We start from the raw sequence: 24,839 nt of genomic DNA on the forward strand, positions 1-24,839 counted from the left end.
ATTTTTTTCATTTAATAATATTTTATTTTTCCAATTGTAAAAAACAGTTTTTAACATTCATTTTTGTAAAATTTTGATTTCCAAAATTTTCTTCTTCTCTTCCTTCCCTCCCCTCTTCTAAAGCCAGCAAGTAATCTGACATAGGTTATACATGTACTTCATGTTAAACATATCCCCATATTAGTCATGTTATGAAAGAAGGAACAGAACAAAAGAGAAAAGCCATGAGAAAGAAAAAAGTGAAAATAGTCTACTTCAATCTGCCTTCAGACTCCATTGTTCTGTGGATGTGGATAGCATTTTCCATCACAAGTGTATTAAAATTATCCTGGATCACAGTATTTCTGATAAATGCTGGTTGTGGTAAAGATTTTTTTTTTCTGAGGCAATTGGGGTTAAGTGACTTGCCCAGGGTCACACAGCTAGGAAGTGTTAAGTGTCTGAGACCAGATTTGAACTCAGATCCTCCTGACTTCAGACTGGTGCTCTATCCACTATTGCTACCTAACTGCTCAGTGATAAAGATTTTGAAAGATGCCCTTAGGTATCTTAGTGTTTTATCACCCAAATAATGATCTCATCTGACAGCATAAACCCTTGAACAGGTAAATAGCACCTCTGCATTTAAATCAATAAGCCAATGCCGCTGCTGCTGCTGCTGCCCACCAGGTACTGCTATAAAAACTCTTAGGAGCAATACCTTAAGCCACAAGAGGGAGATAGTACTCTAGGAAAGCAGGTCCTTTTTCTCCAGAAAATTAAATGGTGAAAGAATGAAAATGAGGAAGAGAAGGCAGGTCTATAGGTTCATAGCCAGGTTGTTGGAAGGGACCTCAGAGCCAATCAAGTCCAATATCCTCAATTTACAGGTGAGGAAACTGAGGCTATGTTGGAGAAGTGACTGACCCAAGATCACATGGCTGGGCAGTGCTGAACCAAAATTTGACTGAGGTTCTGACTCCAGATTTCTTTCCAAGATTTTAAAAACTCTCAAGAGCCAAAAAATTCTATGACGATAGATTAGTGAATAGGTTAGTTTCTCGATTTTGAAGTTTTAACAAATGTTGATTTTTTTATCTTTTTTTTTCATTTTTTATCATCTTTTCTTTATGGGCTCATAATTCCAGAACTAGAAACTCAGAGGTCATCTAGTCCAAGCCCTTTTTGTCACAGAGGAGAAAATTTTGCCTCACATGGATTAAATGGCTTACCCAAGATCAAACAAATGGACAGAATAAAAGGCAAAATTTGACTTCATGTGCTCTGGCTCACAGCTGATGATCCACTATATTATGCTATCTTTTTCCTCATTCTCTCCCCTTTGGGCTCTCTCTTTCCCCAGTCTTACTTTCCTCTTTATTTCTCCCCATTAATTAAGTAGAATTGAAATTTGCTATATTTGTTCTATTTACTAAAACTGTGTTCTCTTTATTTTGAAATTTCACAATTGGAAATTTTCTATTTTAACTAGAACAAAATAAAAGTATAAAGTCTAGGACACCACCACCTTCCCAATCACCCAGATCTACAACTTTGGTGTATCACCCTCTGTTCCTCACTCACTCACCCCGTTCTCGTTGTTCTACCTTCACATCTCTCAGAAACAACTTCTTCCCTCCCTTCACACAGTCACCATTCTGTTTCTGGCTTTAGCACCTCTCTCCTGCATATTAATGTGCTGCTTTCATGTTCTGATAGGTTTCCCTGACTCCAAACTCTGCCCACTCCAAGTCATCTCCCATTCAGCTGCCAAAGAGATTTTTCTAAAGTGAATATCTGACTGTGTCACTCTCCTGTTCAATGAGCTCCACTGGCTCCCTATTACCTCCATGATCAAATTTAAAGTCCTCAGTTTGACATTTGAAACTCTTCACACAATAGCCCTTTCTTGTCTTTTTTGTCTTTTTATTTTGAACTTCTCTCCCATTGTCTTACTTGTATTTCTTCCAATAAAAAACTCCATTTTCCAATTATACACCTTTTCATTTTAAGTTCTTTAGAGGCTGAAATGTTTTATCCCTTTAAGATTGTTTTTAAATAATTGAAGGAAATGCTAAATTTCATTTAGAGATTAATGAAAATAAAGTTGGTATTTTTCTTATTCAAGTTCATAGGCCCCCTGAAATAGTTAACCCTAGATTAATAATTCTGTTTTTAGATAAGAGATCAACACACACACACACACACACACACACACACACACACACTTCACAGAGAGGGGAAAGTGACTTGTACAGTGTCCCACAATTAGGACTGGGATTGAATTCAAGACCAGAGACTCTAAGCAAAGGCCCCTTTTCTCCTGTCTCTCAAAGGACCACAAAGAACTTTCTTTAAAATTCTGTAGAGTAGGTAGGTCATGCAGGGAAAACTGAGAATACTTAGGGTGAATGACAGGTCTAGGGGTACTTACTAAGTAAATCCCATATTTAAACCAAATCCTTTATGTCAGTGATCCTCATAATTTTTTAAAGTCTCTTATCCTATGTTAATTTTTAAAATTTATTTTATTTTTGAATTTACCAAACATCAAATAAAATGGATATTTCAGTATACACAGTAGAACAAAAAATGAGGGTCGTGCATGAAACTACAATTTCCTTTTATGTGTTCTAGCTTGTCTGCCTTGCTTTAGATATTCAAGAAGCATAATCAACATTTAAAGGACCTTAGGGATGATCTCATCCAATTTGTTCATTTAGATGGACACTTTGGTAGAGCAAAGTTGGAGTGGCTAAATTGGTATTGATGTCAAGAAAAAAAGTTCTTCTGAGTGGATGCCCATCAGTGGGAGAATGGCTGAATAAGTTATGGTACATGAATGTCATGGAATATTATTGTTCTATAAGAAACGATCAGCAGAATGATTTCATAGAGGCCTGGGGAGACTTACATGGACTGATGCTGAGTGAAGTGAGTAGAACCAAGAGAATATTGTACATGACAACAAGATTATGCGATGATCAATTCTAATGGATGTGGCTCTTTTCAACAAGGAAGTGATTCAGGCCAGTTCCAATGATCTTGTGATGAAAAGAGCCATCTGCATTCAGAGAAAGAACTGTCGGGACTGAGTGTGGATCACAACATAATATTTTCACTTTTTTCTTGTTATTATTGTTTTCTTACTTTTTTCTTTCATTTTTTCTCTTTTTGACCTGATTTTTCTTGTGCAGCATGATAAATGTGGAAATATGTTGAGAAGAATTGCACGTGTTTAATTTAATATTGCATTACTTGCTGTCTGGGGGGGTGGGAGATGGAGAGAGAGGAAGAAAAATTTGTAACACAAGATTTTGCAAAAGTGAATGCTGAAAACTATCTTTGCATGTGTTTTGAAAAATGAAAAGCTATTATTATTTTAAAAGAAAAAGTTCCTGATAAATAAGACTCTCCAACTACGACATCAACTACCATGGAAGGTAGTACAACTCCTATCCCTAAAGGTTCTCATCTCAGGGGTAATTCCCATTCGGTATCCTGTGATTATGGGCTCAGCTTTCTGGATGAGCTTGTTTAACCCAGCTTGCTCCTTGTGGTTAATGACATTTGTGATACCAACTTTGCAGGGTTATTTTAAGTAGATTGCTGTTGTTTGTCTCATTCTTGCAGAGCACCATGATATGAGGGAGGTGAAGCTATGACATGCAACTGAATGGGATTTGAGTGAGGGACGGCTGGTTTACAAGGTCACCAACCTCACTTTCCCCTCCAAAACCAGTGGGGTCCAGTAAGAAGATATAGATGAAAGAGGAATTAAAATATGGACAAGATATGTAATTTTATTAGTATATAGAACCATCAGATGAGCAAACCCCCTCTACTAATCCAGTTTAGCATCAACTCACTAATATATGGCCCTAGAAAATTAGCAAAAGGTTAAGTAGCTTGGCCAGAGTCATATAAGCAGTCTGTGATGTCAATGTGACTTGATCTCAGGTCTTTTGGTTTCAAGATTTCTCTATACACTATACCCAATTGTGTCTCTGCTATTTAAATACTAAATTATTGTTATTTAAGAGTCAAATTTTCCACAAAACACTGTCCTTACAGGATGAGGAAAGTAATTCTATTTCTATGGGAGATGATATGCTATAAAGGTCAACTTCTGAAAGATTTATTCTTGAGACAAATTGGTGTAGTGATTACAGCAATGGACTTGAAGTAAGGAAGTTTATTTGCTTCAGCTATTTACCAGCTTTGTGGCCCAAGATAAATTATTTAGCTGCTCTGGGACTCAGTTTTCTCAGCTGCAAAATGGGGATAATAACAGAACTCACCCAGAACCAATAATAGAATTATCTCAAAATGGTTATGAGGATCAAATGAGGTTATCTATATGAAGTGCTTTGAAAACTTTAATGTGCTTGATGAATATCATAATTAAGTGAGCTATTATTAATATGATGATGATATTATAAAGAATGAAAGAAAATATAAGTGGCTATCATAGTAGCAAATCTTGAAGGAAGAAAAGTGAGTCACTCTCAGATGATGCTCTCCTGTTTCCATAGATATAAATGTTACCAGAGTAGTTCTAAGAGATTTATATTTTCTCCAGAAAGTCCTTGTTTAAATTTTATATTATCTGGAATGGAAAATATACATTTGCATATTCTATTTTTATTTACATATCCTAATTTGCATAACGTGCAAATTATTCAGGAGCTTGGACCTCAGTTTCTCCTCTGCAAAATTAGAATGATACAAGTCATATTTCCCTGTCAGGGTTATTAGGAAGGTCAAAGAAGACAATGTATATAAATAAGTGTCATTGTTATTGTTCAATAGTGTACAATTCTTTGGCACCCTGTAGCCCATGGCACACCAGGTCCTTCTACCCTCCACTATCTCCCAAAGTCTGTCTAGATCATATTCATTATTTTCATGATTCTATGTATTGATTTTGTTTTCTGTCGTTTCCCTTCACCATTTGCCTTTGATCTTTCCCACTATCCAACGAGTTTCAACTTCTCATTATGTGGCCAAAGTCAGTAAACTTCAGCTTCAATATTTGACCTTCCAGTGAATAACCTGAATTAATTCCTTTAACTACTGACTGAGTTGATCTCCTTGATGTCCAAGGGACTCCCTAAAATCTCCTCCATTGCCAGAATTTGACATTGTTAATTCTGGCCAGTTCAGCAATATGTTGCTATTGGAAAAACCATGCCTTCAACTACACAGACATTTGTTAGCAAGATGATGTCTCTGCTTTTTATTCTCTCTCCAGATTTACCAGAGCTTTTCTTCCAAGGAGCAAATGTCTTAATTTCATAGCTATGGTTGACATCTGTAGTGAACTTTGAGCTCAATAATATAATATTGTGATAAAAATTTGAGTCAATAATATAAAATCTGACATTGGTTCCATTTCTTATGGGACCACTTGTCAGGATCTCCGGATTTTTTTGATGATCAAACCAGCTTTTATTCTCTCCTCTTTCACCCTCATCAAGCAGCTTCTTTCTGCCATCACTTTCTGCCATCAAAATGGGATCTGCATATGTGAGATTGCTTATATTACTTCTGATAATCTTGCTTCTAGCTTTTAATTCATACAGCCTGGCATTTTGCATAACATATTCTGCATATAAGTTAAATAAACGAGATGACAAACCTTGTCATCACTTCTTTTCCAATCTAAAACCAATCAGTTGTTCCATGTTTAATTCTAAATATTACTTCTTAAGGTTCCTTAGAAGACAAGCAAGATGATGTGGTACTTCCTTCTCTTTGAAGACTTGCCATATTTTCTTGTTGTGATTCATACAATCAAAGGCTTTAGTGTCATCAATAAAGCAAAAGTTTTTATAGAACTCCCTTGCTTCCTCCATAATCCAGTGAATGTTGGCAATTTGGTCTCAAGATCCTCTGCCTCTTAGAAAACCATCCTGCTCTTCTGGTACTGCTCTATTTACGTATTGCTGGAGCCTAGCTTGTAGAATCTTAAGCCTAACCTTGCTGCTTGTGAAGTGAGCCCAGTTGTCATTTGGTAATTTGGTCATTCCCTGCCTTTCTTTAGGACTGGGATGTAAACTGATCTTTTCCAATTCAGTGGATACTGTTAAATTTTTCAAATTTGCTGGCGTACTGAGTGCAACACTTTAACGGCATCACCTTTTAGGCTTTTAAATGGCTTGGCTGGAATTCTGTCACTTCCATTAGCTTTATTATTAAGGCTTAACTGTATTGTCCAGGATATCTGGCTCTAGATCAGTAATAACACTGTGCTTTTTGGTGATGTTAAGATTTTTCTTGTAAAATTCTTCTGGATATTCTTTCTATCTCTTTTTGCCACCTTATTAAAAATAATATCTTTAAATGCATTCAGTTAAGACTATTTAGTTAAGTTCTTACCATTTTTGTCTTTTATCATGCCCATTTTTGCATGAAATATTTCCCTGATATCTCTAATTTTCTTGAAGAGATCTCTTATTTTTCTCATTCTGGCATTTTCTTCTATTTCTTTGCACTGATCATTTAAAAAAACCTTATCTCTCTTTGTTATTCTCTAGACTTCTACATTCAGTTAAGTATATCTTTCCCTTTTCCTTTCCCCTTCCTTTTCCTTCTTTCTCAACTATTTGTAAAGTCTCATCAAGCAGCCATTTTACTGTCAATAAATTATTTTGCAGTTCTTCAAGTGCTATAGAAATTTGAGCCATTGATGTTATTATTATCATAATTATAATTGGAACTTGTAATTTCATTAGTATAAGGAACCCCAATAGAAAAACTTCTTTTACCAATAAGAACCCACCAAGTCTGTGCAATTTCTAATTTTAAAGAGGTTCCTGGGATCCTGAAAAGGGAAAAAACTTACCAAGTCAAGTAGTCATTGTGTGTCAGAGATGACTCTAAGAAGCTGACTCTAAGGTCAAGTCTCTAGCTGCTACACCAGTCTGTTTCTCATTTTTGGTATTATTGCGAATATCCTTTCACTACAGTACTAGTCATAGACTTTCAGTCTGACAAGCCACTTTCATTTTTACTGGATCTTAGATTTAAAACTGGGAGGGACCTTAGAAATCACCCCACTCCTTGCCTTATACATGGGGAAACCATATCAATTCAAGCTATTAAAATCATGTCGAGACATTAAAAAGAAGTAAAGAAACAGCAACAGGATACAATTTTGATAGCCCACTATAGTTATTATAGTGAGTCCTTTATCACCTTAACTAGCTACATCAATAGGAAACATAAACCCAAGGAATTAGGTTACATTTCATTATGATAAAGATGATACAGCCCAGAATAGTGAAAACTATAGATAGCTCTGGGGTTGACTGAAAAATTGGGAAGATGAGAGGTGAACTTCCTCCTTTCTTTGCAGAGGTGGGAGACTATGAATTTGGGAGGGAGACTATGAATCATACATATAACAATGGATTCAGAAGACCCAAATTCAAATCCAAACTCAGACACTTGCTAGCTGTGAAACCCTGGATGAAACCCTGGATGTGTCACTAAAAAAATACAAGGAAAATCTCTATTTTCTTCAGTTTCCTCACTTATAAAATGAGGGTAATAATAGCACTTAGTTTTGGGAGTTGTTGTGAAGATAAATATTAGTAAATTAGAAATATTAGTAAAGAGAGTCACAAATTTTAAAGCACTATATAAATGCTAGCTAGTATTATCACTCTCAATTGCTTAATTTTACTGAACTGTTTTTCTTCTCTTTTTTTAATGTGTGTGTGTTATAAGACAAGGGTTCTTAATCTTTCTTCTGTGATTCTTCTGTTGTCAGTCATTCTAGTGAAGTTTCTGGACATTTTACAGAATAATATCTTAAAATATATAAAATAGAATACAATAAGAGTACAAAAGAAATCATATATATTGAAATACAATTATAAAATTAATTTAAGATCATGAGAAAGACCAAAAAAGGCATTTTAAATGATTATTCTCTGGAAGGAATACATTAGGAAGTATCGGTGATATAGAAAACCAAAGATATTAATATAGGCTGATCCTTTCATTTTCGATCTGAAGAAACTGGAATGCAGTATAATGAGGGACTTCAGATGCCAGATAGACTCCATTGAAAGATGAGGAAGGTACAGTAAGTGAAGTGATTTGCCCAATTTCACACAGGTAGTATCAGAAGTAGGATCTGAATCCAAGTCATCTGTCTTCACATGCAGTACTCTTTCCCCTAAAGCAGGTAGTAGATGGAGCTCACTCTCAAAACCTGTTCTCTGGTTCCAAAATCAGGGTTCCTCCTTCCTGCTTCACTCTGCCTGATGTCCAGCATCCCTACTGATTCACTGCTGTGAGAAGTGAAAAAAAAAAAAAAGAAGAAGAGGGGAAGAAAGGAAGCATCATGGAAAGATCTAAACTAAAAAGAAAAGGCAGGGGGAAAGGAAAAAGGAAAACCAATCTAGAGAAGGGATGGCTCCCTGTGCTTGCAAACATCCTCAGATTTGGAACACTGGCTGCTGCCCTGTCTCCACAAATAATAAATGGTCAGTCTTCCTCAATGAAAAACAGAAAGCAACAGGATCTGACCTGTGACCAGGAAGCCCCTTAGCTCTATCAGTTCCCAGCAAACTTTCACTGTATTTTCCCACTGCTGAATCTCAATGTGCTAGAGAAACAATGAAGGGGTACCTAGATGGGACAAACATGGGAAAGTAATTGCTTAATTCCTTTAACAAAGGCTTCTTAATTTGAGATCCATGAACTTTTTGAATATATTTTTTGATAGCTGAATCTCAATCTAGTAGGGTTCCTTTGTAATATCATATTATTTTATTCAACTGTATTTACTTAAAAATAATCCTAAATCATGAGGAGAGTTCATCATGACTGATGTCTATATTTCGCTCTAATTGCTTTCCTTTGTAATCCTAATGTATTTTTCCCTAATCAACTTTTTAAAAATTTCAATAGTATTTTATTTTTCCAATTCATAAAAAGATAATTTTCAACATTCATTTTTGTAAGATGTTGAATTCCAATTTTTTCTCTCTTCCTTAATTCTCCCCTCCCCACGACAACAAGCAATCTGATATAGGTTAAACATGTACAATCATTTTAAATGTATTTCCAAGACCCACCTGTGGAAAAAATACTCGTAGCAGCTTTTCTATGGGAGCAAAAAATTGGAAAATGAGTGGATGCCCACAAACTGGAGAATAGCTGAGAAAAGTATAGTTTGTGGTACATACATATATATGTATCATATATTATATACTATATATATATACTACGTATAGTATATTTACTATACTATATATAGTATATTTTCTGTAAAAAATACTATATTATATATATAGTACATATATAGTATATATAGTATACTACATATAGTGTATACATGTATGTATACATACATATATATATAATATATTTTCTATAAGAAATGATGAACAAACTGATTTCAGAAAAGTCTGGAAAGACTAATATGAACTGATGTTCAGTGAAGGGATCAGAACCAGGAAAACATGACAAAATTTTGACAACAAAGTTGGATGATGATCAACTATGATAGACTTGGTTCTTCTCAGAAAATCGGAAGGCAATTCCAATAAATTTTGGGTGGAAAATGCCATCCACATCCAGAGAGAGAACTGTGGAGACTGAATATAGATTGAAGCATGCTATTTTCACATTTTTTTAGTTTTTTCTTTCTTGTAGTTTTTCCCTTTTGTTGATTTTTCTCTCCCAATATGATATATTTGGAAATATGTAAAAAACAAATGTATTTATATATCCTTAAAAAATTAAATATAACTTCAACAACGATACTGTGTGAAGATGTATTCTGATGGAAGTGGATTTTTTTTTGACAAAGAGACCGAAATCAGTTTCAACTGGTCAATGATGGACAGAAGCAGCTACACCCAAAGAAAGAACACTGGGAAACAAATGTAAACTATTTGCATTTTTGTTTTTCTTCCTAGGTTATTTTTACCTTCTAAATCCAATTCTCCCTGTGCAACAAGAGAACTGTTCGGTTCTGCACACATATATTGTATCTAGGATATACTGCAACCTATTTAACATATATAGGACTGCTTGCCATCTGGGGGAGAGGGTGGAGAGAGGGAGGGGAAAAATCAGAACAGAAGTGAGTGCAAGGGATAATGTTGTAAAAAATTACCCTGGCACGGGTTCTGTCAATAAAAAGTTATTATAAAATTTTAAAAAATTAAATATATCAAAATTTGTAAATAAATTTCCTGTAAAATTATATAAAAACTATAAAAAGAGAGGGCTGAACTACATGATGTCTAGAAGTCTCTTGTAGCTCAGTATCTATGATCATGTGATCCTCCATGACTTGCCTATGTTCCCACAGCTAACCAGTAGCTGAGTCAGGATTTAAAGCTACTTCTTGGGGAAAAAAAAAAAAAAAAAAAAAGACTCCAAGCTAGTTTTGTTCGAGATGTCAGTATGTGAAAGAGATAAGCTAAGATATTGGGTGCTGCCCTTGATAATTTCTAGAGTCTTAATAGAAATAGCTAGCAGATTATTCTAATGTTACGATTAGAAGGAAAAGGAAGAAGAAAAGTATTTTGTATTCTCACCAAGCTATCATGGGTTCCAGGAATTTGATGAAATGAGTAGACAAAATGGATGTCTTGTTGACTTTAATACCAAAGTATTTAAATAGGAAATGTTGATTTATTTTAAAAAATACTTTCTCTGCACAAGACCAAAAATCTAAAGGAGAGAGCTCCAGCCCCACTTATTTCCAATAAGAAAAACTTATTCTATCAACACTGGATAACTAGTGCCTCCAGCTTGACAAGTACTTAGATTTTCCCACTACAAAGAAGTTTTTTTTCCCATTAGAACTATTCCCTTGTCTAGTAAGAAACTCCTCAGAATTTTAGAGAATTTTTCACTATTGTTCTTAAGTGAATCAATCTATTTCTAAATGCCTGATGAATTCTTTTGAGTAATATTCATTCATTCAACAATCACATATTAATGTTCCAGGAATTGAGGATGCAAATACAAAAAAAGAAAAAAAAGAAAAAAGAAAGAGACCTTGTTCTCAAGGCATTTACAGTCTATCACAGGAGATGACTTATATGTATCAATCAATCCATCAACTAACATTTATTAATGTTATGTGCCAGGCACTATGGAAAGCACTGGAAGATACAAATTCAAAAAGGAGCAGAGGCTGCCTGCAAAAAGCTAACATTCACAGGAGAGTCATTACAACTTACATAAAGCAGAGATATCATCTTGTTGACAAAGGTCTTTATGGTCAAAGCTGTTTTTTATAGTAGCAATGTGTGAGTGTGATAGCTGACACTTTTGAACTGTGGTGCTGGAGAAGACTTTTGACAGTCCCTTGGAAATTAAGAAGATCAGATCAGTCAGTACTTAAAGAATTAATTTAGACTATTCACTGGCAGGTCAAAGGCTGAAACTGGAGCTTAAATACTTTGCAACTTAATGAAAAGACAGAATTCATTGGAAAAAAAAAAAAACCCTGATCTTGGGAAAGATTGAAGGCAAACAAAAAGAGCAGTGTCAGAGGAAGAGATGGATAAATTGTGTCATGGAAACAATATGAGCATGGACAGGCTTTGGGATATAGTGGAGGCTAGAAGGACGTGATGTGCCAGGATCCATGGGGTCACAGAATTAGACATGACTGAACAACAACAAATGTAGTTTATATAACTTCTCTTCTTTGACCCTCTTTCTCAACACCCCTGCAGAATTATGGAGAAAAATGACAGCTGATTTTCCCATGATCTCATTCCTTGCTGTTTTCCCCAAAATAATGTTTTAGGCACAGTGGATAGAGCACTAGCCCTAAAGTCAGGAGGACCTGAGTTCAAATATGGTCTCAGACACTTAACACTTTCCTGACTGTGTGACCCTAGGCAAGTCACTTAACCCCAATTGCCTCAGCGAAAGAAAGAAAGAAAGAAAGAAAGAGAGAGAGAGAGAAAGAAAGAAAGAAAGAAAGAAAGAAAGAAAGAAAGAAAGAAAGAAAGAAAGAAAGAAAGAAAGAAAGAAAGAAAGAAAAAAGAAAAGAAAGAAAAAATCATCCTGCCATGTACTCAGGTCAAAGTGTATAAAGACACACTTGACTCATCTAAATCATTTATATCCATGTTTCTCTCTCTCTCCTTTTTTTCATACTCTGAAATTATCACAGCTCTTTTTTATCACTGACATTTATCCATCCATTTGCTTCCTAACTGCTACTTCCCAAAAACCTCAGAGCCCTGAGTTGCAGGGGAAACAGGAGAGGACACCTCTTTGGGACTCAGTTTCCCTGTGAGTAATTACTTTTAATTCAAATCTGTGATTTTATTGGCATAGGAAATCCAATGAGATAATATGCAGATGAACTCCAACTTGTCTTTAACTTTGTCTTTGAGAGAAGTTTGGATAAGCAACTTGACCAAAGTAACACAATCAAGATGAATCAAACCATACTTGAACCCAAAACCAGCTCATTTTGAAGCTAGCTCATCGTCCATTAGCTCACACTGCCTCTCAGCATTTTAAAATGAATAAAACTAGGCTAGGTCATTAATTAAAGACAGCCACCAAACCCTGTTCCTTAGAAGCCTGAGAGCTGTTGTGAAATCACTACAGGAAATGGGTCTTGGGCTGCTCTGACAGCACCCTTGACAGCCTTTTGCCAAAGGACATATATCACAACAAAGCTCTGGGCCCATCTCCAGAAATAATATCAAGAATGATAACAGAAGGTCACATTTCTAAAATTCTCTCAAGTCTACAGTGAGCTTTCCCTATCATCATCCTCTGAGGTCTATTGAAATAATCTTACCCATTCTTCAGAGAATTAGACAGCAAAACTTTTGTGAGGAACTTGTGGACTGTATCTCAATATATGAGTAGATTATTCTTCAGGGTTTAATAACCATTCATTCATTCAAAAAGAATTTAGAATCACAGATTTGGAAATGGAAGGTTCCTCAAGTGTCAAAGAATCCAACACCTTCATATTATAATCAGGGAAATTGAGGCCACAAGAAATAAAGTGAGCTTCCCAGAGTTACATCAGAGAGAATTTGAACCTAGACTTTCCTGATTTCAAGACCTGAATTCAAAACACAATACCATTTTGCCTCAGTATTGTGCTATATTCAGTTATTTTTTTCAGTCATGTTTGACTCATTGTAACCCTATTTGTTTTTTTTTTTTTTACTGGATTTGTGTCATTTCCTTTTCCAGCTCATTTTACAGATGAGAAAACTGAGACAAACAGGGTTAAGTGGCTTGCTCAGGGTCACCCAGCTAGTATCTGAGACCAGATTTGCACTCAGGATGATTGGTCTTTCTGACATCAGGACCTATCCACTGCACTACCTTGCTTCAGAATTAGTAGATATCTATTAAACTAACATTGAATTTAATCAAACTAAATATTTATCCTGAAGTTATAATAAAATTTACTCTTTATTCTCTTGGGTGAGTTATCTGCAAAGCAACTGTGAGGGCAGAGATACAGTAGAACAATATTGACCCACAAATCTAACCAAATCACTCCCCCCTCAAAATTCTTTAATGGGTTCATTTCAACCATAGGATAAAATTCAAAATCTTCAACTCAGTATTTAAAGATTTTTACACACTGGACCCTACCTACCTCTCCATTCTTATTTCCTGTTACTTCCCCTCATGGATGCTGCACTACAATCAAAATGGGCTGTTGACTATTTCCTGTATACAACGTTCCATCTCCCAAGATGGTAACTGGAAGCAAGTGTCTCCCTTTCCCATCTGAAAGGCATTCCCTGCTCATGTTTACTACTATAGAATCCTGAGCTTACTTCAAAGCACAGCTCAGGAGTTAGTTTACTACATAAAGCCATTTTTATCCTAGTTATTAGAATTCAGTCCCTCTTGAAATGAATTCAAATAGACTTTACATGGAGTTTGTATTTGCTTATGTGTGCATTGGGGGTAGAGGGAGAATTAAAAAAAACAACAATGAAAACTCTCTGAGCACCAGATCTGTTTTACTTTTTTGTTTTTATATTCCCCAGTCCCAAGAGAATTAAGTAATCAATGATTGTTGAATCTAATTGAATTGAGTTGGCTTGAGTTGAATTGAATTAGCTGGCACATTAAGGTTCATAAAATGTTTCAGCCACAGCATCCTTTGAGTTAGATAAAGCAAATGTTATCATCATGCAGATGAGGATTTGACAGCACAATTTGGCAGCAGAGAAACAAATGAGTTGAGCGTCAAGCTATCCAAAAACATTAAGTAATATAGGAACCAGGTGACAGTAGTTTCTCCTCCTGTGGAGTTTAATGTCCCAGAGTCTCCCCACTCTGGTGCAAATAAGTTAGTCTTTAAAATGCTGATTTGAGGGTGAGTTTCATGAAACCTGGACACAAAACTCCTAGTTCTGACTCTGGTATCTAGGAAACATCAAAGCTGGATTTTAAATTGAAGTCATTTACCTTGTCATCTCCAATTTTCATTCAATAGCAAAGGCTATGCTTTCAGTTTAAGACCCATCTTCTCAAAAAAACCCTTTCACCATCTATTTTCCAAACTGACTTTTCTGAACTTTCTGAACTTGGGCACATCACTAGTTGGTTTCCTCTTCTATAAAATGGTGGTTCAGTGAGGTGGGAGGGAATGTTGGCTATGGAGATGGAGAAACTGGGTTCAAGTGCTATCTTTTTGACCATGAGCACATCACTGTGCCTCAACTTCCTCATTTGTAAAATGAAGTAATTAGATAAGAAGACCTCTGAGATTCCATGATCCTATCTAAGTGACCTTGGAGAGTTCATTTCCTCTCTCTATCTTTGAGGCTCCACAAGGTGTGCCATTACTTATATTCCCTAAAATCCATAAGATCTCGAACCACAAAGAACTTTAAAGGTCATGGATTTATATCTGTAAGGGGTTGAAAATGAAAAGAGGTTGCATCAGTTAGTATAATTTTAATAAGATCTACAAAGGAAAAGAAAGCCAAGGACACAGAAGCGACAACCAATAGAACCATCCATATAGACAACAAACGGATTTAGAGATGCACAAGAATTTAGAGCATCAGTTTGTGGTACAGTAAAAAAAAAAAAAGAAAGAGAGAAAGAGAGAAAGAAAGAGAAAGAAAGAGAGAAAGAGAGAAAGAGAGAAAGAGAGAAAGAGAGAAAGAGAGAAAGAAAGAAAGAAAGAAAGAAGAAAGAGAAAGAAAGAAGAAAGAAAGAAAAAGAAAGAAAGAAAGAAAGAAAAAAGAAAAAGAAAGAAAAAAGAAAAAGAAAGAAAGAAAAAAGAAAGAAAGAAAGAAAGAAAGAAAGAAAGAAAGAAAAAAGAAGAAAGAAAGAAAGAAAGAAGAAAGAAAGAAAGAAAGAAAGAAAGAAAGAAAGAAAGAAAGAAAGAAAGAAAGAAAGAAAGAAAGAAAGAAAGAAAGAAAACAAAGCTGGATCTAGAGTCAGAGGACTTGATTTAAATTATACATTTGCCTCTTAATACCTGTGTGATTATTGGCAAGTCACCTTCTCTGAGCCTCAGTTTCCATGGCTATAAAATGAAGGGATTGGACTAAATGATCTCCAAGATTCTTTCTAGCTCCGAGTCCATGACATAATGATAACATAACTTTCAATTTCCTTTCCAACTCAAGATCTTATAATCAATCGGCCATCCTCACCTCCCAACAAAATTCAGAGGCTTTGATAGTACTTGATTTCCCATATATTGCCTAGGACAGGGCCTCCCTTTTGGGTACTCACATAAATACTGACAATCTCAAAGTCTGGCCAATTTTATTCCATTTGTATGAACTGGCATGTGGCCCAGGCCTGAGAGAGGGAGATGAGTTATGTGGTTGGCTCTGTGAATCGTGCCAGGGCAAGGGACCATGGAGCAGGTCAGGCAGGGACCCAAAAGGTTGGGGACAATTCTTAAAAGTTGTGGAGGGCACAGGCATGCCTTTTTGTGGCCCTGCCCCTCAGGAAATCCTGTCATTCAGCAGGGTAGTGTGGATCCACCACTGGAATGGTCGTTTTCCCTAAAATCCCGTATTTTGGCTTTTTTCCTGTCTAGGTTTCCCATGTCTGTTTTTTCAGTCCTGAAGTTCTCCACAGGAAGAGAAGGCAACTGACTTAAAGGGACTTAAAAGCAAGTCCTGAACAGAGAAAGAGCTGTATCGGCTAAGGGAAAGCCAATGAAGTGCAGCTGATCTCTGCCTTCCCCCATTTGGTCATTAACAAAATTAAAGAATCCTGGTGAGAGGCTGGAAGGAGCAAATATTTCCTCATCATGAGAAAAAGCCTGAAGTCTTCCTTCCTTCTCGGTTTCATCATACATATTCTATATTCACTGACTGAACCGCTAGAGCAGGTAAGACAAACTTTCTGTCTTTGGGGGTTAATTCCCCTCCCTCCACCTTCTCATCCCTCTTGCCCAGTTTTGTTGTTTATCAGTGTGGGGCATTCACTTGCAGGAAAATCCCTTCTTTTTTGTATATTACGAGTATTGCAATACTTGAAGCATTGAGAGGTTAAGTGATTTGCTTATGGTCACACCACCAGGACATAGTATAATAAAAAGAAGTGAGGGAACTGGGCTTTACACGCAGATCTATCACATAGTCTATCACATTGGATAAATCACTTACATTCTCTCATTTCCTCATTTGTAAAATGGAGATTATAGAAGCAATCACTTTACCCAGTTGTTGTGAGGATCAAATGATATAACATTTGTAGGTGCTTTCCAAAACTTTAAACCAGAAGGTCTTAGCCTTTTTTCCTAATGAACCCACTTGATGAAGCTTATAGAGCAGTTCTCAAAATAATATTTAGAAATGTATAAAATACATAAAATTATAATGAAAACCAGTTATGATGAAGTTCAGTTATCAAAATATTTTTTTGAATCTTCATACACTCAAATTAAGAACCTCTGCTTTATACACTGGGACGCATTTTTTGTCATTTATTTAAGGCTTTTGCTTTCTACTAAGTTCCTAAACATATGCTAAAACTTAGGTCTGGTGAAAGAAATTTATACTCAGACTGGGAATCTCTGTCTTCAAAACTTTTTACTTCTTGTAACTTGGAAATTATAAACATTTTGTATGCCAAAGTCTATTAAAACATTGATCTGACATTTTTATGACTCAATGTAACATCTGATTATGAGTGACTGTTCAGGATGCATTAATGGTCCATTTCCAGGATAGTTATTTATGTTCTCAAGGATATTTTTGAGATCTGTATTTGTAGTACAAGGATTTGTCATTCATTGGAATTTGTTGTAGTTTATATTAGATTTTTATATTTTTAAATAACTTTTAGCTTTTAAAATATTTTAATTATTTCTTAAAGTTAAATTTTAAATTATTTCTAATTTTAATTAAATTGTAAATAAACAAAAATTCACTTTCCTTTCCATCTCTCCTCACCATCTCCTACATACTCACTGGGAAAAAAAAAAGCAAAAAACAACAAAATTCTTGTAACAGGCATGTATAATCAAATAAAATTAATTCCTATATCTGTCATGTCCAAATTTATGTGTTTCATTTTGTACTTTGAAAGCCTATCACCTCTCTATCAAAAGATGAGTCTTCTACTCATTTACAAAAGATTTCACGAATCTGATATGTAATTAAGTAATATGTAATCTATCCAGTACCATCTTCTTAATATTTGGGAGATCTTAACCTCTTTAAATTAATTTTATTTTAATGATCAAATGGTATTTTTTTTAATCACTTCACTGGTGAGAAGAGAGAAAGCTCTTCTAACAAATAAGTAAAACCAAGCAAAACATTCCCATATCAGCAATGACTAGAAATGTGTGCTTCATTACACTTATTAGTCTGCAACTTCTTTGTCAAAAAGTGGATATTATTCTTCATCATTGATCCTCCAGAAGTATGATTTATCATTGAAATAATCAGAATTAAGTTCTTTAAAACTGTTCATTTTTATAATACAGATGACATAGTATGGTGTTGAGTTTTTACAGTCTAAAGTGATATGTTGCACTGTTTCTATCACAATCTGCTTTACTCAAAAAAAAAAAAAAATTGGTCTCCTAAAGAATAATTCTCCCATAAATTAGGTTATCATCATCATCATCATTTTAATTTATCACTTTCTTTTCATCTTTTTAAATGATGTTCATGTAGAAGAAAGGACCCTAAAAATTTTGTGCTGCTATTGATCTTTTATATACAATGTTCTTTGGAATCCCAGATGGTAAAAACAAACAAACAAACAAAATACCAAAAATAAACAAAAACACCTTTTTTCTTTTCTTTTTTCTTTTTTTCTCCCTCGAAATTGAAGCTCATCTTCCGCAGGCTCACCAAAAATATCCTTGCCACACTAGTGGCAGACTGTATAATAAGAATAATATATACCTCATTTTGTTCCCTCATGATTTTATCTTGTTGGTCAGTTCTCTAACTCTCAAAAGCTTTCTGTTCCACGTGGTTTGGAGGTTATAAATTCTCAGCATGCTTATACCTATTAAAAATATTACTCTTAAATACTTATAAATCAATTTCACATCCAGGTGATTGTCAGAAATAGTACCATTTCAGATAATTCTACTGGCCTGGTATAGTTTATTGAAATCTCAAGGAAATTTTGAAGTCTAAACATTCAGTGTGAGAATTATCATTGTCATTAATACCACCACCATTATCATCATTTTATTGCAAATGTTATTAAAAAATTTAAGGTTCTTGGTTCAATCCAGAGCCAGTGGTCTCAGCTGATAATATTCAAAGCTCAGTTTACTATTCAATTATACAGAAGTGTCCAAATTTGGAAATAATGTATGTCAATCAATAGATTAATCAATTCCTATTAAGTTACCTATCAGGCATTGGAAATACAATTTAAAAAAAAAAAAAAAAAACAATCTAACAGTCTCTGCCCTAAAGGAGACTAGGGAAAATAATGCATGAAGATAAATCCAAAATAAATTCCAATTTTGGAGAAGGAAAGAATGTATGGCCAAAGAAAACTAGAGAACATTATGAAATTCAAGATAAATAATTTAGATTACATTAAATTAAAAAGGTTTTGCACAAAATCAATGCAGTCGAGATTAGAAGAGAACAAGAAAACTGGGAAACAATTTTTATAGCCAATGTTTCTGATAAAGGCTTCATCTCTAGAGTATAAAGAGAACTGAGTCAAATTTATAAAAATACAAATCATTCCCTAATTGATAAAGTCAAAGGATAGAAACAGACAATTTTAGAGGAAGAAATTAAAACCATTTATAGCCATATAAAATGCTCTAAATAAAATATATTCAATTAGGTACTCTATAATTGGGGAGAGACCACTATTAGCTGGGTAGATGAGAAAAGGCTTCATATAGTGTAACACCTGCCTAAGCTCAGAAGTGAGAAACTGTAATAAAGTTAGAGAGAGAGTGCTGAATCAGCACTCTCCAAGAATGAAGACAACTTGTGCAAAAACACATGGAACATGGAATGTTTTGCTTGAGAAATAGCAAGTAGGCTGTTGTGGCTGGAATGTAGAGTGTGAAAAAGAGAGTAATGTGTAATAAAGGATGAGCCATTGGAGTTTATTAAATAGGCTTGTGCTTTAGAAATATCACTTTGGCAGCTTTGTGGAGAAAAACTTGGAGAAGAGGAAAGATGAGAAATAAGGAGATCAATTAGGAAACTGTGGCAGGTGCCCAAGCAAAAACTGAAGAGGGTCTGAACTAGAATGAGGGCCATGTGTGTGGAAAGAATTAATGTTTATGCTTCCCTTTCAAGCCTAAGAATTTAGGAATCTATGAATGATAACTTGGCAGGGAACATTTGAAAGTCAGGAAACTATAAGAATTGAATGTTAGAAATTGCTTAATCAGTATGGGAGAGAAAGGGAAGAGTAAATTGTGTTATAATTTGATATGATAATCTAAAGACAAAATGTTTAGAAAAAATAGAATTACTTCAAGATCCCAGAAGTTCCACAGAATGTCAATTCAAATTATTCTGAAGGTTACTACTTTTATTATTATGACTTATACCATTCATTTAGAAAACTTCATATATGGTAGAACTAGAAAGGACCTTTGGGCAGCTAGATGGTGCAGTGGATAGAGCACTGGTCTTAATCGGGAAGTCCTGAGTTTAAATGCAGCCTCCAACATTTAACACTATGTTAAACACAGCTGTGTAATCCTGGGCAAATCACTTATCCCCAATTGCCTTACAAAAAAACAGAAGCAAAAATAATAGAAAGGACCTTCTGCTAAGTGAAATGAGCAGAACCAGGAGATCATTATACACTTTGACAACGATATTGTATGAGGATGTATTCTGATGGAAGTGGATTTCTTTAACAAAGAGACCTAACTCAGTTTCAATTGATAAATGATGGACAGAAGCAGCTACACCCAAAGAAAGAACACTGGGAAACGAATGTGAACTATTTGCATTTTTGTTTTTCTTTCCGGGTTATTTTTACCTTCCAAATCCAATTCTCCCTGTGCAACAAGAGAACTGTTCGGTTCTGCAAACATATATTGTATCTAGGATATACTGCAACATATCTAACATATATAGGACTGCTTGCCATCTAGGGGAGGGGGTGAAGGGAGGGAGGGGAAAAATCGGAACAGAGAGAGTGCAAGGGATAATGTTATAAAAAAATTACCCTGGCATGGATTCTGTCAATATAAAGTTATTATAAAATAAAATAAAATATTAAAAAAAAAAAAAACGAAAGGATCTTCAAACTATAAGATAAAGTGAAATGTGTGGAAGATCTGGGTTTAAATCCCACTTCTGTTCAATGTTAGACAAATTATTTAATCTCTCTGGAGTTATACGATGAGAGGGGTGGACCAGATGGCCTATGGGTACCCTAGATTGCTTCATCTTGGTCACCATATCCCCAGAACTTAGTAGAGTCCAAGCACAGATTGGGCACCTAAGAAGTACTCATTGACTTGAAGTGAGGATAATGGAATAGTAGATGAAGCCCTGGCTTGGGAATAGTTCAAACATTATCTCAGACACATATTAAGTGAGTAATGCTGGACAAGTCAGTTTCTTCATCTCTCAAATGAGGAATTTAGATTCAATGAGATGTCTTCCAGAATCTGAGATACCTTCCAGATTTAAAAAATATGATCCAATTCCTTCTAGATCCATATTTCTGATAATATGAATAAAACATTATTGACCATCTATTACAGGCCCAGAACTTGCTAGATACCATTGGGAGAAAACAACAAAAAAAGAAATAATTCATTCTAGATGGAGGAGATTAGAAAGAGACATGTAAAATGGAAGAGCTAAGCAAGCTGATTCAATAATTCATATGATCATGGAGTTAGGGCTTGAAGGGACTTTAGGCATCTTTGAGTTTATATCCTGATTTTGTGTGTGTGTGTGTGAGGCAATTGAGGTTAAATGACTTGTCCAGAGTCATGAAGCTAGTAAGTGGTAAGTATTATGAGACTGAATTTGAACTCAGATCCTCCTGAATTCAGAATTAGTGCTTTATACCCTGAACCAGCTAGTAGCTCCTACCTCTTGGTTTTACAGATGAGTAACTGAGGGTCAGAGAGAGCAAGTAATGTGTCCAAAATCACACAGTATTATAGATTCCATTTAATAAATGAGAAAATGAGAAGAAGTGAAATAACTTGCTCAGAATCCCATACTTAGTAAACATCTGGAATGATTCCAATACAGATCTTCCTTACTCCAAGTCTAGCATCCTATCTGTTGTATCTCACTATTTCCCCATTATACCAAACATGAGAAAACTCTAAAAACAAATTGAGGAGGGAGGAAGCACTGACAAGGAAACCACTCTTAGAAGTAGAGGTGAAAAGGTGGCCTGTCCAAAATTTCAGAGATGGAAGATGCTAAATTGGAAAAAAAAAAAGGCAAAAAGGGAAAATATAAATAATAGAAATATAGGAAAAAACACAAGAGTTTGATTAAGAGACAAGAAATCTCAAGAGGCAGCCAGGTGACATTGGGGAAAGAGTAAGAGTCAGGACTATGGTGACTATTGCTGGAACTCTTCCAATTATTGACAAAAATAAAATAGTACCTACCTTCAAAGACTTGATTTTTTTAAAAGCCCTTTCTACCTCAAAACTCTGGTGAATCTTTAAACTGGGCTGTACTGATTCAGAGCAGGTGGCACTTGAAGAGAGAGAACTATGGATCTTAGAGACTTATGGGGCAGCAGAGAACTTCTAAAGAAAGAGTCACTTGAGCTGGTTCTTGAAAGATAAATATAGTTTGCATATCTAGCAAAGGAAGAAAAAGAACATAAGTAAGCACCGAGGGAGGAAGGATTGTGAAAGGAAAGAACAAAGAGAAAACCTATTTCTTAGGCATAAGCCTTTCCCTACTTCCCCACCTATGGGTATTCTCCCTCCCCAAATTACCCTTGTATTCATTTTGCATATTTTCCATATCTACTTATTCAGGATATATAGATATAAACATCTAGATATATAATACCTTCCATTAGAATATAAACTCATTAAAGGTAAAGATTACTTCACTTTTGACTTTGTAGCCACAGAGCCTAGCACACAGTAAGTGCTTTACAAATTGATGCTGGGAACAATGCTGAGAAAAGAGATGATTTTAGAAAAACTTGGAAATTTGTCAGAACTGATGAAGAGTAAAGTGGAAAACCAGGAGAGCAATTTATACAGGAACAGCAATTCATTAAAGACTTTAAAATTTTGATGAATTCAGTGACTAACCTTGAGTCCAAAGAACTCTTGATGAACCATGTTATCCACCTCATGACAAAGAGATGATGGGAGTCATATTCAGAATAAGACAGTTTTTGCTATGGTCAGTACAGGAATTTGGTTTGTTTGTCAATATTTATTATAAGGATTTGTTTTTTCTCATTTGGAGAAGAATTGTAGGAGTGAGAGAAAATAAATGTTCATTGAAAACTTAAAAAATTAATGTTAAAGAAAATATGTGTCAGGACAGGGAGTGGTACTGAATTATAGTCAAAGGGTAAGGAGCTGGGACATAGAAAAATGATCTGAACTTCTCTATAGTGTACTTTATAATATGATGTTACTATTCAATAATTTTGTCTGTATATCCCTTGTTTCTCCGATGAGATTACAAACTTTTTGGGGTCAGGAACAATTCTATTTTCTGGTTATCTTAGTGTCTGCCCACACTGCTGGACACACAGTAAATGATAGTAAATACATATGGAACAAACATTGAGCAAACCTTTGGGTGACTATTGGTTGAAGTTTTGTAAGGGATCTTTATTTGTGTATGATTTGTACTGTAGTACTTATGCAGTCCTTTCAAACTCTGGTTCTATGAATCTTGAGAATAGTAGGAAAAAAAAACTCCTGGTTTTGGAGTCAGAGAATCTGGTTTAGAATTTTATCTAATTGTTATTAAATTGTCACTTATTCTCAGTGTGACTAGAGAGAAGTCATTTTTATTTCTCTTTATCTCAGTTTACTCCCATCTGTTTTTAACAACAACAACAAAAAGGTTGCCTGGAAAGTCTTCCACAAACTGAAGCAAAAGTGAAATGTACTGTGTATAAAGTAACAGCAATATTGTGAGATGATCTATTGTGAATGACTTAGTTATTCTCAGCAGTACAAGGATCCAAAACTACTCTGAAGGACTTATGATAAAAAATGCTATCAATACCCAGAGAAAGAACTGATTGTCTTAATACAGATTTTTTTTAATAGTTCAATAAATTTTATTTGTCGGAATACAGATTGAAGCATACGTTTTTCTTTTACTTTATTTTTCTTGAGAGTTTTTTTGAGGGGGAGAGAAAGGGAAATCTGTCTTCTTTCACAATGTGACTTATATGGAAATGCTTTACATAAATTCATTATGTATCTTCTCAATGAGGTAAGGAAGGAAAAGAACCTGGAACTCAAAGTTTTAAAAACACCTGTAAAAATTGTTTTGCTTGTAACTAGGGAAAATAAAAATATTAAATAAAATTTAAAAATTTTAAAGGTTTTAACTTGATCACTTCAAACCACCACTAGGAGGGGTGGATTAGTAGAATTGATTAGATACATAACAAAATAATAATCAAGGCCTATAGCAATCTAATATTTGATAAACCCCCAAACTCCAGCTTCTGGAATAAGAACTCAATATTTAACAAAAATTTTGGGGGAAAATGGAAAATAATGTGTCAGAAACTTAGCATAGACCTACAAATGAGTAGGTGCCCATCAATTTGGGAATGGCTGAATAAATTGTGGTATATGAAGGTAATGGGATATTATTGTTCTATAAAAATGATGAACAAGCTGATTTTAGAAAGGCCTAGAGAGATTTATATGAACTGATGCTGAGAGAAACAAGCAGAACCTGGAATACATTGTACAAAATAATAGCAAGAATATGTGATGATCAACTATAGAAGACTTGATTCTTCTTAGTGGTTCATTGATCCAAGGCAATTCTAGTAGACTTTAGATAGAAAATGCCATCTACATCCAGAAAAAGAACTAAGGAGACTGAATGTAAATCAATACATGCTATGTTCACTTCTTTTTTCTGCTTTTTAAAATCTCTGCCATGGTTTTTCCCTTTTGCTTGATTTGCCTCTCCCAATATGATTCATAAAGCAATGTGTGTTAAAAATGAACAAATAAATAAACAAAAAAGTCCATTCTAACTCTAAAACTATGCATTTAGGAGCCTACCTTGTATCCCCAGATGAAATTTAACTTTTTAAAAATTTTGACTATCATGACATAGAGGATAGAAAACTTGACTCAGCTTCAGTCAAGATCTTGGTTCAAATCTTGCTTCTAGCATATAGTGGTTGTGTCGTAAGGCCCTTCTCCTCTCTGCACCCTCAAAATAATATGCAGT

The 24,839-nt window shown here is 34.9% G+C and overlaps 1 protein-coding gene across 1 annotated transcript in view; it reads left to right on the forward strand.

Moving 5' to 3' along the window:
* Window positions 1-24,839, forward strand: part of STAB2 (stabilin 2) — a 202,031-nt gene that overhangs the window by 25,365 nt on the left and 151,827 nt on the right. The window lies entirely within an intron of this gene.

This window comes from Antechinus flavipes, chromosome 5 (genome assembly GCF_016432865.1).
Source record: "Antechinus flavipes isolate AdamAnt ecotype Samford, QLD, Australia chromosome 5, AdamAnt_v2, whole genome shotgun sequence".
Taxonomy (NCBI): domain Eukaryota; kingdom Metazoa; phylum Chordata; class Mammalia; order Dasyuromorphia; family Dasyuridae; genus Antechinus; species Antechinus flavipes.